At 40.0% G+C, this 21,345-nt stretch overlaps 1 long non-coding RNA gene across 2 annotated transcripts; it reads left to right on the forward strand.

Annotated features, from left to right (window-relative positions):
- Nucleotides 1–348: 348 nt before the first annotated feature.
- On the forward strand, nt 349–20,672 carry LOC134419867 (uncharacterized). Of its 2 annotated transcripts, XR_010028180.1 has the most exons (4): nt 355–472; nt 5,763–5,935; nt 18,037–18,119; nt 19,443–20,672. It is a non-coding gene; the product is annotated as an uncharacterized LOC134419867 (long non-coding RNA). The 2 variants fall into 2 exon arrangements; XR_010028181.1 differs by lacking the exon at nt 5,763–5,935 and having other exon boundaries at nt 349–472.
- The last annotated feature ends 673 nt before the right edge of the window (nt 20,673–21,345 follow it).

Below are 21,345 nucleotides of genomic sequence, written 5' to 3' on the forward strand. Positions count from 1 at the left end.
AGCGTGGCTGTTCTCCCCTGCTCAGATGTGTGAGATGTGTGTTGCTGCAGCTCCTGAGGACGAGGCTTGGCTCAGGGATTCCTTGCGCTCCGTTCCCTTTCTGGGCCGTGCTGAGCAGGCAGCCGGGCTGCCGCTCAGCCCCTGCCTTTCCGAGCGCCCGAGCGGGGCTGAGCCGTGCTCAGGGTTCTGCTGGCCTCGGTGCGGGGCTCCTTGCCCGCAGGGCCGGCGCTGCCGGCGGCCGCGAATGGCATTCCCACCGCGCGGCGCTTTCTTGTGGCGGCCGTCGGTTGGCGCAGCTGGGCCCAGGCCGCGGCTGTCCCGGGCCCCGGCTGGGAGCCGCCCGCCTCCGCCCGTCCCGGCACACGCACCCACCCCAGGTGCTCCGAGCCTGCTCATCCCTGGGGAAAACACGGCGCGCAGCTTTCTCTGCCGTGGCGCTGAGTTGTAGATCATCTCAAAAACGGCGAGTTTGGTGAGTTTGTGATTGCTGGTGTGGCACCTTGTGTTTTGCTGGCAAGGCACTGTAAGCCAGCGTTGCAGGTGTATGGGCTGTGAAATACCGCAAATAGGACTGAAAATGGTTTTAGGGCTTGGCTGTGACAAGTTTCTAAGAAGAACAGCAAGTGCTAAAAGGTACTGTCATTTTTATAGACAAGCTGCTTTATTTGCAATTGCAGTTGCCCCACAGTTAAAATGAAAATCAATTTTAATGCCTTATGAAAATGCAGAAATATTTGTCTCATTTACAGCACTTCCAAAAAGGACAGATAATAAAATTCTCCTGATTTATGATCTAAAATTTTATGTACTCTGTGGTATCTTGTTCAGTACATCTCTCCACATAAACATTCCAAAAGAATGAGGAAAGATAGATCTGAACAACATTCCTGAATCTAACTTCACACTGAATTTCAGATTGTAGAAACTATATATTCAAAGCTCTCTTTGATCTGAATATTCCCAGACTTTGGGGAAATAGATGCTTAACTTTAAAAATCACTAATCAAACATTTCTCTAGCAACCACATAGTACTGATTTGGACTAAAAAACCCAAAGCAGTGAGAGACCTGCCTATATAAAAAGAACCAACGAAATGTGAAAATTGGCATAATGCACTCTGTATGAAGATCGTGGATAAAAGGACTCTAAAGATAGTAGAATTAAATGAAAAATGTTATTTTTCTGGAGAGTGAACAATACTAAAATATTCTGTTAACTTCATGCAATTCTTGAAAGCCTTTCAATGCCCAACTGAAAAATTAGTGTAAACATTTTGTAATTCATGTGGATATACAACACTTATCTCTTGAGCCATTAAAATGAGATTAAAATTTGTGTGAGATTCTTCAGTATATTTTGTGGCAGAGCTGGCACCATAAATTAAGGCTTTAGCCTCATTCTATCATATCTTACAACAAAGTTTGTTCTTCTGTGGCTGTTGTGGTTGAGGATTCTTGTGGCAGTTTCTGAAGAGCAGGTGTGAACTTGTAGCAAGTAAGCTCTGTTTTCTTGAATCCATCTGCTTTTATGTCCAGGTGTATAAGAACTTGAAGGGTGCAATATGATGTGCCTATTTCTTAGAAAGAAGCAAGTGTCATTTATGATCTTGCTTATGCTCCTCAGAATAACTTAGCAAGAGGAAAAATTCTACTGATTACCTAAAGTCTTGATTCTGCCATTCAGATTTGCTGCAGACTGTACATTTGGTGTTTGAGAGAAAAATGCTGGAGTGCATTTTTCATCCTCTTTTCCTTATATTTGATTTTGTCTTTTCTATGTCAGTTTTGCTACTAGCTTTCCAGAAGTTGACACTACATTAATCCAATGAGCTACTTTCCTGCTGGATAAAATTTTAAAGTAAAAAAGATGGAAGGCTGGTGTGTGGGCCAGGAAACATCAAAGCATGGTTAGCATTTCATGCTCATGCTTGGAATTTGCAAAGCTGTCAAAACAATCAGGAAAATACAAATAATGGTCAGCCTACTTATTGGATGAAAGTTTAATTCCAAATTGCCTTTGTTTAAATCAGCTGCTTACACTTTGTCTCCTCTGCTCACCAAGGATTCTGTTAACTAATATATTTCAAAATCCAGACTGCCAAAAATACTGACAGCTTTCAATGGCTGAACAACATTTCCCACAACAAAATTGTGATCCGTTTGAGGCTCTTTGCTTCGCGTTGTGACACATTGCCTGAATCCCACGGATTTATTCCCCATTCATGAACATTAGTGATGTGAACTGTACAAACCCCCAGTGGCCCAGTGGATATCCTCCTGCTGACAGCAGGGAGAAGAGATGCAGTGGGAAGAGGGGTTGGCTGAGCAGCCAAACGTTGCTTGTGCTCCGAATGCGATGCTTGATGTTTTGCTTTTGATTCTTTTGCAATGTGTGTGTGAGAAGCTTGGTCGTCAAAAGCCAGCTGAATAACACCCTCCCCACTGCACCCCCAAGCCCCCTGGTATGAAGGTGCTGGAAAGCAGGCTAACCCAATTCAGCTGGCAACTGATTCAAGAGAAATAGGGTTGCATACATTACAGGGTGTGTTTTACAAGGTGCTGCCAACTGATACCATTTCCCAGCTGACAGGATTGGGCTCTGCTCACTAGTGTGCTAATGAGTGTTTATCTGGCTTTGCTTGTAATCCCATACTTCCCAAAATTTAATTTTTGAAATGTATATTTTTTTGATACTTTTGACTCACTGCTTGAGAGTCAAGAGATCAAGGACATCCTTCAAAGATGATACTAAAAAATCATGACTTCGAGTGTTCTGAAGCGATGAAATTAAGAATGAAATAAAATTAAATAATGTTAAATTTAGGAAAAACATCATGCTGAAATTCAGATTCACTAGACTCTGCAAGTACCACAAAGAGAAGTTGCTGGAGCTGTTTTGCTAAGGTCGATTAAAAGAAATCTGGAAATAAACATTGGAGAATGTGCTATAGGGACACAGTGGTGCATCAGACAGGAGCTGGATTTCAGTAATATTTTTCCTCTAAGATTAAGTTACATGAGAATGAATGGTTGAGGTTTGAAGAATCTTGCTTGTTAAGGTTGTTTTGTCTTGAGTTCCAACTCCTGTAATGGAAAAAGGATGGTTCAATTTAGTGAAGCAGGTTCAGTCTGATTGTTTTAGTTCCGGAGCATCTCTACCAACTCTTGATTTGTACACAGGCTGGCAGCCCATTTGTGAAGCATCACTGCCAGCATTTGCAAAAACGAGCAATGATATATTATTTAAATATTCTGCTTTTTTTGAACGGTCTCACTGCATTACAATTGCACAGTAAGATAGGAGATGGCCTTTTTATTTATGTTCTTAAAAAGGTAACTTAGATTAGAATTTGGAAATGGAATGCTGGATCACAACCCCATCAGGGCTTCGTGAAAACCTGTGTCTATATGTAATCTTTAGTTCATGACTGCATGGCTCAGCCTTGAGCTCTTTGCTGAAGTAAATGATATCACATTTGATCTTACTTTGGAATAAGTGAAGTTTGGTTTTTTTTTTCAGAATCCAAAAGGTCTGTCCAATCTATATTTGCAGGGCATTCTTCTTTTACTGTTTTCTCTCCTTGCCTTTATTGGCCTCAGCTGCTACTATACAGCAATCAGTATAATATAGGGTACAGAGAACCAGCCATGGCATTGCTATATTTTTCAGTAGGAAAAGGGAATCTTCTCCATATTGAGATCTGAAGAAGCTGTTGAAACCCTTTGGCTGACCATCTGTAAATTTGAATAGATGCATATTGGGCTAAGCTGGTATTTGTGTGAAGCATTTGTTCTGCCCAAATCAGGGAGGTGCTGCTGGTTGGAATAATTAAGAGCAAAATTCAGGTCCGTCAGCTTCAAAATTGTCTTTAGGCCGTTACAAATTCCTCTTAGTACTCCCATTCCACAGTAGCTCTATCAGAATCAACACAGCAAACACATGGACACTCCCTGTCTTTCTCAGTTGGGCTCTTGTATAATGCTGCCAATTCTCTGGGAGCTGCAGCTTACCAAGACACTCCCCAGAGGAGCATGGAGTTTTCATTTATTTTCTTTTTCAAAAAGCTTCCATGTAATCCTGCTTCACCCTGCCTTCCCTGAAGGAATGACTAGAGGAGAATACCAGCATCTGGATTGATTACTATTTGTTGGTGTAACAGTGTTCAATTTTGTTTTTCAGTTCACCTTCCCCAACCTTTCCTTTCCAGATAGAATTTTTCCTCTGGTGCCAAGTGTTTTGGAAACAAAAAATGTGTGTTTCTTCAAGCCACCCCTCTATTATTAAGATTCAGAAAGATGTTTGCTGATGTATTCAACAGGAGAGGAAACTGATTGCTACCTCACAGTAAAATTTCTCTGTTATAAATGTTAATTGTTTTAAGCACTCTGGAGTTTTCTGTGACCTCTAGGCATTTTTTTTTAATGATTGTTGATACAATGTCTCAGAAGAAGGGGAGAAAAGAAGTACTTTGCTGGCCTAGTTTCAGGTAAGCTCTAAAAGTTCAAGTGGACCAATTACATGTAAAAGAGCAACAACTTCTGTAAAGCTTCATTTGAATCCCAAAGGGGAAAAATTATAGAAAATCAATTAAATTTCCACATGAAAAAATAGCTCATATTGCAAAGCTTTCCTTGCATAGTTTTCTGATTATGTTTGGAAGAAAATTGCCTTGATTATACCTTTGACGGGAAGGAAAGTCTTTTAATTAATTTAATACATGCTATAGCAGTGCTAAATTGTATCATGGAACAATTAAGTGGATCTACACTGATATTTTTTCCCTGTTGAAAATGGATATTGCTCACTTAGTGAGTCATGCTCTTGCTGGGTTGACGCAATTATCCATTCATCGCAGAGCATGTGACTAAAAAGTTATTAGGCCCTTTTATACAGGAGAGAGGCTGAATGGAGTAAACAAAAATCCATTTCAGTGAAGAGTCAGGGAAAGTTCAGAGCCTGTACCCACACTGGAAGCTGAACCCAAACCCTCAAGCCCTAAGACAGCTTCCACTTTAGGAATGCTTTAGATGTATTTTCTGTCTTATTTTCTATCTATTTGTCTTCTCTGAAATGAGGAGTGGAAATGATTGTCTGTTAGCCATGTACTGACATAATCCTCAAAATCATGTGCAGCTAAGAACAATTGATAGCAAATTTGTAGTAGCATCTAGAGTGATTGCTGCACTAGCTGCTTCTGCAACCAATTTTTGCCTCAAGCTGAAAAAAATTACATTTGTTGTATGTGCTGAGAATAGGATTTTTAAGTGACAATTTTAATTTAAATGTTCTAAATATGACATGAAACAACAAACATGGGTTTTTTTTGCAAATTGTGCATGTTCTTGTAATGATGTTACATTATATTGTTGAAAGAAAATAATATTAGGAATCTTTTTAATATGTCTGTTTGATATTGGACATGTTCTTGTCTTGCTGGACTAGTACAGCAGGGTCACATCACTTTCCCTGATGGATCTTATCTGCTGGAAATGTATTTGCCTGCATCCTGCTTTTCATGCTGAGGTGGGCTAGGTCTTTTCTGCTGAGCTGTAGAATCAAACATCCAAGAGCTGAGTAATAAACGAAAGACTCCATCACCAGAGACTGTCTCATGAATTAACTCATAACTGTCTAAACTCAGATAAAATATTATCACAGATTTTTCTGATGTCTCAAGGCCATAAACAATGAAAAATATAAAGCTGCACAAAAGAGGAACAGTACTGTCATTGCATGCTCTCTGATCTTTCTGTGTTCTTAGAGAAGGGCCAGCTGATGAGGGATTTGTTTATAAAAGGAAGCTAGTAACTGTGGTTATGGAAAGACTTGAGACAAGATACGAAGACTTCCAGCAGCAGTGTGAAGGAGAATCTCTACTAGAAATTAATTTCAGAGGTGCAAAATTGTGGCTGTGAGCACTGTACCACGGAACTGGTAAGTTCTGATTTAGAATGTTCTTCATTATTTGGAGATTTAAGTTAATTAGAAGTCTTAGATTTCATAATTAACATTTTGAATTATGACAGAATTGGGCTGGAAAACAATATTAAGCAAGGAATGCTGTCAGATGCACTTTCTAGTCTTGTGTACCAATAAAAATATTTAGTGTTGACCAGAATGGCAAAGCCAGGAACCACTATGGCTGCCTGACATGCCTGGCATTAGGTAGAGAGGTGCAATTTGTGCCAGTTAATTCAGTAAAAATTCACTTCCTGGAGGATACATTTCAAATTTGCTTGTTGCTCACTGAGGGTGTCCTCAGAGTCTCCCACAGGGTGAAAGGGCCAGCTCAGTACCTGTCCCTTCCTGGTTCCAGCAGGTTTGCTGCCCATCCTCTGGAGCAGCTGAGGACTGTGGCGTCAGCGACCTTGAACGTGGTGGTCAAGCTTAATTGACTGTGTGTAGTCAGTAAATGTATCCACACTGCTGATACAAACACATATTGACCTTTTCCAACTGTGGCATGAATGGTTCAATGTAGCCCTCCACCTCCCCATCAGCTGAGATTATGAAACAAAAACATCTTGTTTCTTCTTTGTTATTTAAATTTGCCTTTCCCACCATCACAGACATTATACATTTATGTACTCCTCCAGTTCTCCCAAGTGAAAAATACCAAAAACATAACATACCTTCACTCTACTGTAGCTTGATTGCAATAAGGTTCTATGTTTAATGTTAAGCCTTTTTCATCAAGAGGAATAAAAAGACATTCTAGCAAAGATTCAGGCATAGATTGTTTGTGAATTCTATTAGTGCTGAGATCAGCATCACACTTACTCAAGACCTAGTCCCTCAACAAGGTTGTGTCAAAGGTGACAAGAACAACTTGAACAAGAATAAGGTTGTGTCAAAGGTGATTGAAAATGTCAGTGATCCTGAAAGGCAATCATGTATGGCTAATCATTCCCAGTGTAACTAGAATGTGATTTTCATTGGATTACTCTAGGAAAGATGCTGCTTGGCAGTTTCAGCAAAAATGTTAAAGAACTATGTTATTTTTAGAAAAAAACACTCCCTCCTGATCTATTTCAGTCCTTGAATTTTCCACTTAAGCCTGGGATCATTAATTCCTAATGCAATTCTTGTGCCCCACGAGAACAACAGACCAAAAGGAGACTCCCAGGTGTGCTGCCTGCTGGCTGACTCTGTAGAGAGACTGGTGGCTGATGGCCAATGCTCCAGACATAGTTTCCTAGTGCCTAAGCCCACAGTAAAACAAAAATTTTTGTTGAGGAGAAATTACTTACCCTTAATTTTTTTTTTTTTTTTGCTTTTTCTCTGACTCAGAAAGGAGGGTAACTCTATTGACTCCATAAAACCAGTTCTCGGTGCAGAGCACATGGTGGCAATGTTGCACTGCTCCTGAGCAGCTCTCATGTGGCACTTACCCAACCCATATTCATTTACTGTGTAATAAATAGATAGATGCAGTAGAGTGCTGCTTTACCCAGGGAATATCATACTCATACATGGTAGCACTGATTGTGTTTTCTGGTAAAATAAAGAGTAAGGTATAGAAAAAATAATTTTTCTTCCTTTTTTTTTACCGCTTTTGTATTATTTGCATGCATCCTAGGCACAGAGATACAGAGTTTAAGTTTTGCAGAAATAATGTAGCTGATATTGGAAAAAGATAAGACAATTTAGTTTTGTTCCATAAACCAAGTACACCTGCCTTAGAGGAGCACTTAGGATAATAAAACCCTCTGCCCATCAGGCACGCACAGAAATCGGAAACTGAAGGTTTCTCGCTTTCAAAAGAAGGCTTTGCTATTTAAACAAGCTAGCCTTGAACTCTCTCTTTCAAAAACATCTCTAGCCTAAATATAAGATTTCCTAAATGTCTTCAAAGAAGAGGAAGGAAACTTTTCCTTAGCTGGAGAAATCCCAGGCACATGTGAGTTCCTGGGTTCGGTGGCCGTGGATGGCTCTTAGCACAAACCCCCGAGAGCCTGTGTGGTTTGGCTGAACTCTTCAGTGATCACTGCAGCAGAGCAGCCAAGGATTCATGTACCTCTGGCTTTCTTCTCTGTTCAGCCTGACAGGAGGGCCCTTCAGAGGCAGACGGAGTAGGAGCGTACTTGCATTACAAAGGCAACACTGCCGAGTATTTCAGTCCCTGGGGCTGTTGTCTTTCACATTTGTCCTGCTTTTGGTGAGCTGCTGCAGCTCTAGCAACTCAGTTCCCAAGCCACAGCCTTCCCTGGTGTTCCTCTGCTTTTAATGATCTCTATGCCCTGGCAGACAAATCTTTCACTGTGTCTGTCGTGGCTAATCTGATTTCCATCCCACCAACACAAGATGAATCCGTTTTTTTCTGCTTCTGTTGTTTCGGCTTTTTAGATGTAGACATGGTATCAGCCACTGCCTGGTTATTCTAATTCTCCTTAAAGGGTCTGGATTTAACTCTAGATCTTGATGGCAGCAGCAATGAAGTCAGCAGGTATCCCCAGACCATTTCCACACTGCTTTCTTGCTCTCTGAGTGGGAGAGGCCAAGAGGAAAAACAAAGCTGCAGAATGCCAAGATGCCTTCTCATAGAGCAAGAAGGAAAATACAGGTTATTTGAGCTAACAGGCAACATTGTGCTTTGTTCCCTTCTCCTAATTCTATCAGGCAAAACCATAAACTAAAATTTAAAAAAGCAAATATCCAAGTGTGGGAGCAAGCACTCCAAGTAAGCCACGTTCAATCAACTGCTTAGATTCAATTCTTAGGAGACAAGTGCATTCAAACTGGTTGGTACAGGTTGATTTTTGTGAGGAACACATATTCACAAAGACCAGCAAAACCAAAATATTTAGAGTAAAACAAGTATTTGTATCATGTTGCTGTTAATGTTATTGTAAATAAAAACCACCTAAACCACTGAAAATATGTTGAGGTAATTGATGCAGCAATAGCAGAGAAATGAATGGTGCATTTTTTCAGTGTCTAAGAACTTTTTTAGGTGTACATTTCCAGGATGAAGATCAAGAGTCTTACAATTCAGTGTGTTTATTTATTCACAAGAGGGATAGCTTAAGTGGTAGTGGAAAAATTAGAATGGAAATTGGCCAACAACAGCTAATCAGGATTTTGGTATGACTTGCTTCTCCCTGCATCCAAAAACCGAGTTGGAAACCTTCAGAAACGTATAGAGAGAGGAAACTAAAGTGCCATACAACTATTTTTCAAATGTGTAACATAGCCCATATGTTCTGATTATTATTTCTACTGTCAGTGTTTCTTAGAAAGAGAAATAAATAAGAAGAAATATCCATGGTAATGAATTTTCTCAAAATGTGTTGTCCTTGAATGATTCAGCAGGAACTGTAGAGGTCCCAATTCAAACTGTGCACTCAAACCAGACCTGCTGCCTGTGCCACTGACTCCCTGGGCCAGACTGACACAGTTCCTAATCTTTCAATCCTATTACCCTCCCTCTTTGTGTTGCTGGTGAAGATTCTTGTGACTCGCCATGCTCCCTGACTCAGAAATGCTATGATAGCTCCCATAGCCTGTGCCTATCTTATTTCATTTAATTTCTCCCTATTCAGCCTCTGCCAGGTCCCCACTTGCCAACACCGGTCAATAGTGTGTCGGGGTTGTACTACTTTGTGTGATTTTCTGTGCTCTTTGCTTTTTAGCCCACACTGCTGGAGATTAACAATGCAGTGAAATATCATCAGGAGCCCTTGGCCCAGCTGCCTGCAGTTACAGGGCAAAGAAATGCACCACCCTGTTTCCCTCAGAGATTTAGTTTACCTTCATCTTTCTGCTTTGGTTTTAAATCGAGTTTGAAAATGCCAGAAACAAATTCAAACACTACTAGTAGGAAAATGATAAATCCCTCTGTAAAAATTGTCATCTGCGAAGTGCAGAGAAATAGCTAAGCTAAACATTTGTAATTTAGGAAGAAGGATATTAACATCCTTTAAAAAGTCTTGCTGGCTTTTGCTTGTTTTCTCACATATAAGTAAAATATCTGCTAGTCTCAAACAAGTGCTAAAAGCCCAAGCATTTGCCAGTTGCTCTAAAAAATTTGTGCTTTTGCCACTTTGCATTAATGGCATGGTGATCTTCTGCATCATCTTCTGCCAATCTTTTTTAAAAGCCAGTACAAGTGTTATTTTTGCAGTCAAGGCCTTAAGTCCCTGGGAGTCTCAGCAAGGCTTCATTGGTGTGCAGATTTATTTCCACTGAGCAGCCAGAAGTATTTCAGCAAGGGAAAGATGCTGAAGAGAAATGCAGTAGCTATAGATAGTAAAGGCAGATGCTGTGGGGTACTGACTGAGGGTTAGAAAGTTACAGAGATTGTGATATTTAATGCTCATCACTAGTTCAGAGATGGTAAACCTTTATTCTCCTACCCCGATAGGAGAGTAAACCCCAATATTTTACTTAGTCAAGGTTTGATGGTAACAAGCAATGAAGTCCATAGTACATCATATATTTTCTCTTCTGTGGGAGCAACACGTGGAAAAAGTGTGAACATCGTATTTACATGTTGAAATAAGTCCTGCTTCCATGAAGTGCACCCTAGAAGGGATTAATTGTGTGGGTTTCAGATGTGATATAAGCTCCTCTAGAAGCAAAAACACAGAGTAGTTTAGACAGGACCATGGAAATACAATTGTCCAGCCTGCCCAGGAACTAAACCCAGTTTGTCCTCATAGGCAGTGACACAGGCTAGAAAATGGTTAGTGGGGACAATGGCTCTGCTATCCTGATTATCTCACTTTATTCTTCTCTACTACCCTGCAATCACTGGGCAATCTGTTTTGTAGCAAACACCATTTGAGATCTCATTGTCTTTGGGGAAGTTCCTTTTCATGTTTTATTACTTCTCAGTGGAAGCTACTTGTTTTGGGTGGTCTGGGCTTCTGCAGCAGTACAGGAGACCTGCAAGATGCTTAAAGTATATTTCCACATTTTCCATGCTGTTCTATGACAGATGCTTTGTCCAGTCATATTAACCTATTATCTTGAAAATAAGTTCATATTAAAGAAAATGCAGACCTCATTTCCCCCTCCTTACTTCAAAAATCTGTTCTAGTGTGCTATTGAGGTCAGAGTAGTGAAGCAGCTGCAGCATGTGGTAATTTTACTCCTTCCATAAAGGTATTATCTTTCTGTTTGCAGTCATATAATATTTTCCAAATTGAAAATTTATTAAAAATCCTTACTGCTCAGCTTGTGACTCAGTCTGTTTTGTTTCTTGCTGTTCTGGGATTAAGTGTATCTGGTTCACTTTACTGCAATCACTGGGGGTTTGTTTCTTCTCCAGAAGCCGTTGTTTTGAGATTCTCAGTTCCAGGAGCAATCATGCTTTTGCCCTCGTGTTCAACATTGTTGTTGCTACTGAAAAAAATATTAGGTTTTACTTTGTGGGCTAAAAAACCAGTGTTTTCGATCTCCCTGCCAGATTCCTTGCCTACCACATGATGATCCCATTTTTTTCTTTAATTAATATCTAATACAAAAGAAGGTGTCTGATAGTGACATTTACTGGTGGCAATGCCGGGAAATGCTTTAAATGTAGAAAAGGGCCAGAACACCACTCAGAGGACAATGTTTTCCCTTGAAAATAGAATAATCATCAGTTAGATGAAATTCAGAAATATAGAGGGAAAGGAAATTCACATGAGGAGGGATTTGCCAGTAATCAGCTCTCCTGGGTGTTCACCAGACTTCTGTCAAAAATGGGGACTTTGACATTATCAACATAACAGAAATTCAGCCCAACTTGAAGTCAAGCCTTCTATCCAATCCCTTTAAAATGTAGACTTCCTTAACAAAAAACATCTTCAACAATAACAAAGAAATAATGTATTTTTTTTCCATGATAATATAAAACCTCTTAATTTATAAACCCGCTTAATTTCTTAATTTAATTTATTAATGCCTTGTTGGTGTCTTTGCAATAGAAGATTTTTGCCATTCCAAGTATTTGAAAAACAGAAAGAGTAGTCTATTGTCTAAGTATTTGTTTTCTTTAAATGTTATCTCTGAAGGCATATGTATTTGCTTGAAAATAATTGCAAATGGCATAACTCTGATTTAAGCCTATGTGTCACCTGAATTTCAGGCACAGGAGTACTTAAGTTGCTGGTAAACTCCAGCCTAGAAATGCTCTGGTCTTTTCAGTTCCTAAAACATATTTCATTAACAGCATTTCCTTTCTAACCTGCAGCAACAAGATTTGACATTTATATATTGCCCCACACATACATCACATAATATTGCCAGATTCTTTATGATTAACGGATATAATTGACTTCTGAAATAAAAAGAAATTTATGTGGGAGAATCCACAGAATCAAACAAAGTTTTGATTGTATTCCAAAGCTGAACCAAGAAAGGGAGGAAGTAGATCTTTGCTGAGGACAGGCATTCCTTCAGGAAAGCGAGTGTAAGAACAGCCACTGCATCAGTACTGGTGAGGAGCAAGGGCGTGCCAAATTTATCCCACACCTTGGCAGCGTGGCAGATCAATGTATCACACAGAATGCAGGAAAATATAGAGCAGACATCAAGGAGGTCACAGCAGGTAGGTAGCATTCTCCAACTTGGCAAGAAGTCTTCTGCCCCTAGGAAAGACTGGCTCCTCCTTATTGTTTGGACTAGATTTTCATTGCTGGAGTATCAAGCTTAGCAGTGTCACTCTATACTGCATCAGTCTTACTACACCTGCTTTGCAGATATGTTCCTCATGTTAAAAAAAAAAGGCTCGAAAATATACAGTGGATGTGAACACACAAACTCTCATTCAAACTGCAGCTCTCCCACGGCCTTTTACTGCCTGATGTGTTGAACAGGTTTTTGTTACTGTTACTACAACTTGAATCCGCAGTGAAAGCTCTGAGCACCCCTCCCAGCAAACTCTTATAACTTCCTTTGAGCATCTTTCACCTGGGCATCTCTGGGCTCACAGCTGCAGATTTCTACGAGACCTATATTCATGCTACATTTTTGTGTGAGTTCAAAAAAAATGGGAAAGAGAAACAGCAACCTTCAGACAGTGGTGCAAGTGTAGTACGCAAGAAATCAGACAGGAGAAGAGCCATTTGAACCTTAAGAATGTTTCAGATCTTATTGCAGCTATGATGAGAAGAAAAGGCTTTTGTTGCTGTCTGGAAGACTTTATAGCTTTGCTTGCAACTCTTGCCTTTAACCACTGTATGCCTGAATGAAGGAGTGTCAGGATTAATTAAATTTTCTTGTTTGCTTGATGATGGAAGGGTTTCATATTAGCCAGAAAATACCTTTTTTTGAGTAATTTAATTTTTCTACTGGAACATGGTGTGATTCTAGAAAATTTGTCTTCCTGATGAGGACAGACTGAGATCCCACAACTCCAGAGGGAGGATCAGTGAGGCTGGGGTAATCTGTATCCAGGGAGTGGTGTGCTGTGCCTCCAGTTTGAAGGGTAGGGAAATTCTATCTAACTTTCCTCACTGCATATATTAAAAACTCCTCATTTTGTTTCATATTGCTGCTGCGGTTTGCAAGGAGTGACAGACACTGTGTGAACCCCCAGCTAGTTAGTTTTTCAACTACAGAACTGAACTTCAGCAAAGAGAGATAAATAAGAATAATTCAAAACCTATAGAAACCTGTTGTTCTTGTGTTAATAAAAGAAAACTGAACAAAGGAAGGAATAAGACAGGGAAGATTAAGTGACTCCTTATCTCATAGCACAGTGACATTTTCTTATCCTTCTTAGAAATCGTGGCCAGCTCTAGGACTTGGGTTAGTAAACTTATATATTAAAATTCCAACTACTTGCTGAACTTTAAAATATTTTCCCTAATGCCCATTAGATTGAAAAGAAATCTTCATTATTCCTCTGTTTGTGAATGGCTTCCTTCTGTCAACGTTATTTTGTGAGGCAGCAGTGGCTGAGGCATTGGTTTACCTTTATATATGGTGGCTGGAAATAGAGTTATACATACTACAAGCAATAATTTATGACAAGGTGTGCAGTATGCAAAATGTCGTGTAGTTTGCAGAGATTAATGCATGAGTCAAGTGCAAATACATTAACTTAACCAACTATCTGGAAAGCAAGCTTAATGAAAGAGGGAAATGAATGCAAAATATGAAGAAAAAGGCATTGTAGTGACAGAAAACAGCATATAGCAAATGTATTTAATATAGGAACCCCTATGCATTCATAGCTCGTCTCTGAGTCAGGTGTACATGTACTTGTCTTGGTAGGGACAGTTGTATAAATCAGAACAGGCCAGTTATGCCTACAATCAAAAACAGCATGGGAGGCTGAGTTCAGCAAATCTTAGTCTGTTCCTATGTTAGAGGTGTCACACATCAAAGTATAGTATTACAAAGTGAGTTTCTATCACATTTTAAATCAAGTGTCCATGTCTCATCGTGCTAAATCCCATTTCTGCAATATGAATTAGTAGAAAAGGTAAAGGAACTCAGTGTCTTTGAGTCTGTGCATGCCTAATGAATTGCTGCATGTTGTGATCTTTGGGAAAGGCATCCTTTTCTCCTCACACACACACATAAAACCATGAGCACAAATTTTTTCAATACTTATCTGTGGTCCATCCCCAAGTCATCTTCAAAAGACTGTAGGCTTCTTGATTACACTCTAAACCTGGTGGGTTTTCTGTGCCCACACTAGAATTTACACTGTAAAGGTGTTGACCTTCAAGTTTTCTGTGAAGTGTTCTGTGTTGACACCACTTGCCTTACTGTTTGCTGTGATTGGCACACACGAATTTCAGCCTGTGCAGACACCAGTGGTAACTTTAGGCTCAGTGGAGGCCATCAAAATCCCAAAAAATTCCACCATCAGAAATGTGAACCTGCCATCTTACTTTCTCTTCCTATAGCACCTGACTGTTTTCACCCCAAGTCTTCTGCCTTCAAGTGCTACATCTTGTTGGGCTGCAGAGGAGCCAGTCTGTCTGTATATTCTCGTGGCTGCAGGCCCACAAGGTGCAGACTTTATGTGGGAGCAGCAAAGGTGTGACAGAAAGTGGCTGGAAGGCTCGGGTTTAGAGGAAAGCACCCATTGTGGTTGACCCCTTCCCTCTGTCCTAGGAGCTGTGGCAGCCCTGCCCCGTGCACACTGCAGGCTCTGCAGGCTGGGAGCTCAATCCGAGCTGCCATGGGTGATGAAGATGACTAGCTGTGTATTTATTCCTACACAGTGGGCTACACTGCGAAATTTAAGAGCCCCTCAATATATAGGAAGTCCAACTAGATGATTGAATGGGCCTTTCTGGCACCATGAATTTCTGTCGATGTATATATATAACCATTAGGATCCTGCCTTCTGTAGGCTGCACCATTAAATTTATGGGACTTGGCAGTCTGCAGAGGTAGCTGCCATTCTGTGAGACAGAACATATGCTGCCTGCTACACTGAAATGCTCACTACATTGTTCTGAAAGTGTTGAAAGTTCATATGAGTCTAAAATAACTCACTGAAAACATACTGTGATTTTAGGGGCAAGGAAAAATATAATGCAGTCTTGTTTGACTTAACTTCTCTCCGTTTGAATTTGGAACAGAAATCATCACACAGTAACTGGAAGAAGTGATGAGAAGTCAAGAAAGGATTCCTCACAGGGTCTTTGCTTATAGTTTTATCTCCACAGTTTCTATTTAGAGTGAAATCTCATACTTAGCCATTCAAATACAGGCTGTCTTGTCAGATAATATTCTCAAAAACCCCTTTTGGAAAAGACTACCACAATGGCTGTGATAAAATTAAGATGTTCTTAACTTGCATATGAAAAAATAAAAGTATTAAATCTCCCTAATCACTTAGACAGCATTTGTTCATGTTTCAGGAAACAATACAGTTTTAAAATTTTGTATGCATAATTTAAAAAAAAGATGGCAAGAAATAGAAATGTTTTCTATCCTAATTCCTTATTTCAACTGACAATAGCTAGAACTTATGACAACAGGAAGTATTTTCCATGTAACTAGCAGAAAAGTAAGTGCTATATCTGGAATAGGACTGTATTATACACTGGAAATTCTATATTTTTAGCAAAACATGCCTTGGAGCCATTAACTAAAATGATGTATTTCTTAGTCACTAAATATATGTGTGGTATACTTTTAAATTAGCTTATGTGTAATTTTCCCAGATAATTTCTTGGTTAATATGGTAAGGAAAAATAGAAGACTTTCCAGTTCCTTTTTTATCTTATCATAGCACATATCTCTAGCATGCATTGAAAACCACATGAAAACAAAGCCATGTCTTCTGTTCTGTCTTTGCTTTGGGGACTTAGAGGACATTAGTAAGGAACAACAGTGGCTGCTAAATTGGCTTGCATGTGGAAGGACCAAAGTCACCTTGGCTAATGGCAAACACTGTGTCTGAAGTTTATAACCAACCCCTTTTTGGACTCAAGATTCAAGGAAGTCCCTTCAGTCAAAGTAATTTATGAATTGTTTTTCTCTCCTCACCAATTAAAGAATTCTATATATCCTGCATTCACAGCTGTCACTAAGTTAATATATCTCAAAATATATGTCAAAAGTTTTTGTTCATATTAGAGAAAAAGGTCATATTCCTCTTAAATGCACTCTGAAGGCCACCTTTTGTAGGCTACCTCACTTAGAAAATTCATTAATTGGCTTTTTCCTAACAATGCCTTCTCTCATGCCTATTATTGTGTACACTGACTGTTTCAATTGTATCTAATCATAATTTTCAAGCATTGTTCAAGCCACAAGGGAGAAACTGTACTGACAATAGTGCTAAGTGTTGTTTGCTTCTGGCAGTCTGGAGAGATTTGATGGTTCATTTCTTTTCCTCACAGTAGCTTCATGATACCCATGCTGCCAGATAGTTCTATAAAGAAGAACATTCAAAAATACCTACTTTTAAACTTTGAGTTGAGCCTGTTTACCTCATTATTTCTGTTTGCATCCTTCTCCTTGGAGTGACTCTTAGCCTGTCTTTAAACTCCTTTCAGATGTTATTGTATATATTTAGGATGCAGAAGGCTCTTTGAGGAATCTGGGCATGATATATAAAGGGACCTGAGCCATATGTACTTATGGATGAAAATCCATGACATATCCTTTATTAATTTATGCCTATTGATGTTCTGTTTGTTCAATTTTGTCAAACAAACATGGTACACTGACTCCTGCCATTTTTAATTATGCTGCATCCTTACACTTGCTGGGCTTTTCCTTCAGGTTTGGCCCCGGGGCTCTCCCAGAAGAGGCTGTGCTCGGCTGGGGATGCAGTGCTCCTGCCTCGGGAGGCAGTGCTGGTGGAGCAGCTGGGGCCTGCTGCCTTGTGTGGAGCACTGAAGGTGACACTGGGCTGCAGGCAGGGCAGAAGGAGGAGAAAGGAGGCTCAAATGGGCAGAAGGACTCAAAGGGAGGAGTTATAAACACTCAAAGGAGTTTGGGTTATAAACACCCCAAAGCCTTATATATTCATCCTCAGGGGATGTTTTCTTAGCTCTCCCCAGCACACAGGTGAGTTAGGGGGAAGAGAGCCATGCGGATCAAATAGCTGCTCTTCATAATGAGCTACAGGGACATGCTAATGGACCCAGCTATGTATGAGATCTGTATCTGCATTAATGAGTCAAGGCAGAGCTCTACAGGTGCAATTTAAAGATCCATTAGGCATTTCTACTTGGCAAATTTTGGAACAGCCTCTGGGTTTGGTTATATAGTTATACTTTTTGCTTTTGATATCCATTTGCTTCTTACATGATTTGTGAAATTAGATGTCATTCATAGAGGTGACACTAACAATGAGGAAAAATACTAGTTTCTTTTATCCTCTACTCAGTAAATGCATTGTGATTTTTCCAAATTTAACTGACCAATAAATGATATAACTAAACTAGTTCTGCTAATTTTCTGATGTTTAAGTTTTTGATCTTATTATGCTTAACTATATCAATTATAAAGTGGATCATCATCTGCAATTGCATCTTTGCTCTCGAGACCTGCATAGTATTTATTCCACAGTTTGTAGTTTATGTGAATTTTGGTATGTAGTTATCTACCCATTCCTTCTGTTTCTTCAGGAATGATAGTGAAAAATAATGGAAGAGAACTTTATTTCAATTATCTCTCTTTTGTCTGCAAAGAAAAAGGAAAACTGCTTCAGGTAAATATTTTATTACTTGATCCCTTCAACTTCTATAAAATCAGTCTATGAGAGATAACTGTATACCTCAATCCTTTTTGTTTCTGTTCAAATATATCCAGGGTACCAATACTGTCTCTGTTCCTTCCACTTAGATTCAGAACTTTTCTTTCACGTCATTTATCTCATAGCCAGGAATTGAGCCATATTCCTTTATTATTTTGAATAGTTCTCAGATTGATTTTGAGAGGATTGAAATATCCTATAAAGCAGCATCCACGTGAAAAGGAAATTTTATGAATGACATTTCCTAGTTTTACTGCCCTTGTTTTTTCTTCCTTTCTCTTAGACTACCAATGGTTCTGCTGACATGATAAAAGGTGCCAGCAGATACCCCACTGTGGATAGGGCTCTGCATAAATAACTGGGCTGTATGTGAAATGTCCCTGCTCTTCCTTTCATCATCCTTCTTCCCTCCAAACAAAAAACTATGCAGGAAAACATAGGGGATGCTGGGAGTTATGTTTTTGAAAGACAGTAGAGATAATAGGGGGAACTAGGTTTTCCATATGGATGAGGCATAAGGTGTATAGGAAGGGGGTGACCTTCCCTACAATCTCCAAATTGGAGAAAGAAAGTCAGAGCCAGAGGGGAGAAATCTTAGTCTCAGAAGGTCCCCTGGGAAAGATATTTTTTGTGTATCCCCCACAAGCAGGTGGTAAACCGTGTTAATTCACCACTCATTTGCCACAGGATTCTTTCTTCTTTTTGGACTGAAGCCAGCTCTGCAACTAGCTAAAAAATCTGCCCTCTTTCAAGGACACTAAAACACAAATATGGAGGTTCTCCTATTTTCAAAAAGGGTTCACAGCCTGCAGAAGATCTATGATTTCAGTCCAATGTATATCTTTATATTTCTCTCTCTTTTCAAATCTTACAGAAACCATTGAAAAATCTTTCTGCCTCAAAAAGAAATCAGGCAGTCATAAATAAGGATACAGAGTTTAGGTCAGGTGGGTGTCAGGACATCTGGCTTCTTACATGTTTTATAATATTTTATGGTACAATGTTCTTTCATGTAAGGGTGCAAAGGAACTCCTTGTGACATGACTTTTGAATGCTGTGATGTTCCACGGTGTATCACAATTACTAAAAAACTTCTGGCTAAATAATCAAGACCTTAGAAATTTTTATATCATGTCTCTTGTGCAATGGCATATATGGTAAAACAGATGGATGTGTAAATCATGAACAGAAATGGAAACCAGTAAAATTGTACTCGGAAAACTATTGGTGAGATGCCCCAGTTCTTTAATCATCTTTGTTTTCCTCCACTGCATGCAGGAGGTCCAAGTCTCTCTTGTCCTGAGGAGCCCAGAACTGGACACAGAATTCCAGATGTGCCTCACCAGGGCTGAGCAGAGGAGCAGGATCGCTTCCCTCGGCCTGCTGGCAATGCTGCTCCAAATGCACCCCAGGATCCCATTGGCCTTCTTGGCCACTGCTGCTCATGGACAGCTTGTGTTCCACCAGGACCCCCAGGTCCTTCTCCACAGAGCTGCTTTCCAAGAGCTCAGCCCCCAGCCTGTGCTGCTGCAGGGGGTTGTTCCTCCCCAGGAGCAGGACCTGCACCTGCCTTTGTTCAATTTCAGAAGGTCCCTCTCTGCCCACGGGTCATAAGCAACACTGTTTATCAGACACTCTTTGGATGCAGTGCTGGCAGCCTTTGTTGAGGAGCCCATTTCTCACTCACAGACTATTTGGAGTAAAGCTTATTTCAAAAAGAAAAGCCTGGACTGGAGCATGGTGCATGGGCTGCACACACAGTACGACACACATCAACTGAGTGCCAATCTGTCCTTTTAGAAAACACTGGGTTTTATGCATTAATCACAGTTGAGTGAAAGATGTGCTATTGTTTTTACTAATCAGAGGTGGTTTGTTTCTCAGATTATTCAGCAATAGTAACAGCCTTCTAGGAAAAATTTAGGTACTTACAAAGGTATGCTGTGTAACCCAGGTTTGTCATTGTACTCTGTGGAAGAGAAGAGAAGAGAAGAGAAGAGAAGAGAAGAGAAGAGAAGAGAAGAGAAGAGAAGAGAAGAGAAGAGAAGAGAAGAGAAGAGAAGAGAAGAGAAGAGAAGAGAAGAGAAGAGAAGAGGGCAGAGCAAGGGGAGGAAAAAACAGGATAAAGGAGACTTGTCAGCTATTTTTTCAGTCATTATCTCAGATCAAGCTCTAACTTAAAAGGGAACATTCACAAAAATGGGACTTTTAGTAACTGGGCACAAAGCTGAATTGGGATGACTGAAATTCAATCCTTATCCTTTCTGGAAAATAGTTACATTTGACATAGTCCAATGAAAGGCACAGTGATGTGAGGACAGATGGGTGTGAAGGCTGTGACAGAGCTGGTGGGTGGGTAGAGCAGATGGAGGGCTTCAGCAAAAAGTGTCACTGGGAAATGTCACTGATGGGTAGGGTTAGAGTGGAAACAAAATGTGCACAAAAACCAAACTTGTGGGATTTTGTGGCTTTGTCATCCAGTTTCCAGCTGATAAATTATATTTTGCACTCCTGCCCATGTCACTGTCCTGCCAAGGCCATTGTGGTCCAAAGTAAGTGTATGAAAATAAGTTCTGTATAGTCCCTCTGATTCACACTCAGCTCACTGACAGGATTGGGACTGATTAACCATTTCCACAGACTTTTCTCTGTTATCACAGAATACTCTGAGTTTGAAGGGACCTGAAATGATCATCAAGTCCAACTCTTCGGTGAATGGCCCATATGGGGATCAAACCCAAAACCCACTTGTTTTTAGCAGCATGCTTTAATCAACCGATCTAATCTCCATGGCTAAATGTTAAGCTCCCCAACTCCCAATGAGAAAAAAACATAGGAGGAGCAGCTGAGGGAGCTGAGGTTTTTTAGCTTGGAGAAAAGGAGGCTCAGAGATGACCTTATCGCTTTACAGCTATCTGAAAGGAGGCGGTAGCTGTGTGTGGGCCAGTCTCTTTTCTCAAATAGTAAGTGGTAGAGCAAGAGGAAATTACTTCAAGTTGCATGAGGAGAGGTTTAGAATAGCTATTAGGAAAAATTCTTTTGCTTAAAGGGTGATCGGGCCTCAGAACAGGCTTCTGAGGAAGTGCTCAGTCATCATCACTGAGGATATTGAAAAAACATGTAGATGGGACACTTAAGGACGTAGTTTAGAGGTGGACTTGGCAAAGCTGCATAAATGGTT

This window comes from Melospiza melodia, chromosome 6, assembly GCF_035770615.1.
Source record: "Melospiza melodia melodia isolate bMelMel2 chromosome 6, bMelMel2.pri, whole genome shotgun sequence".
Lineage (NCBI taxonomy): Eukaryota > Metazoa > Chordata > Aves > Passeriformes > Passerellidae > Melospiza > Melospiza melodia.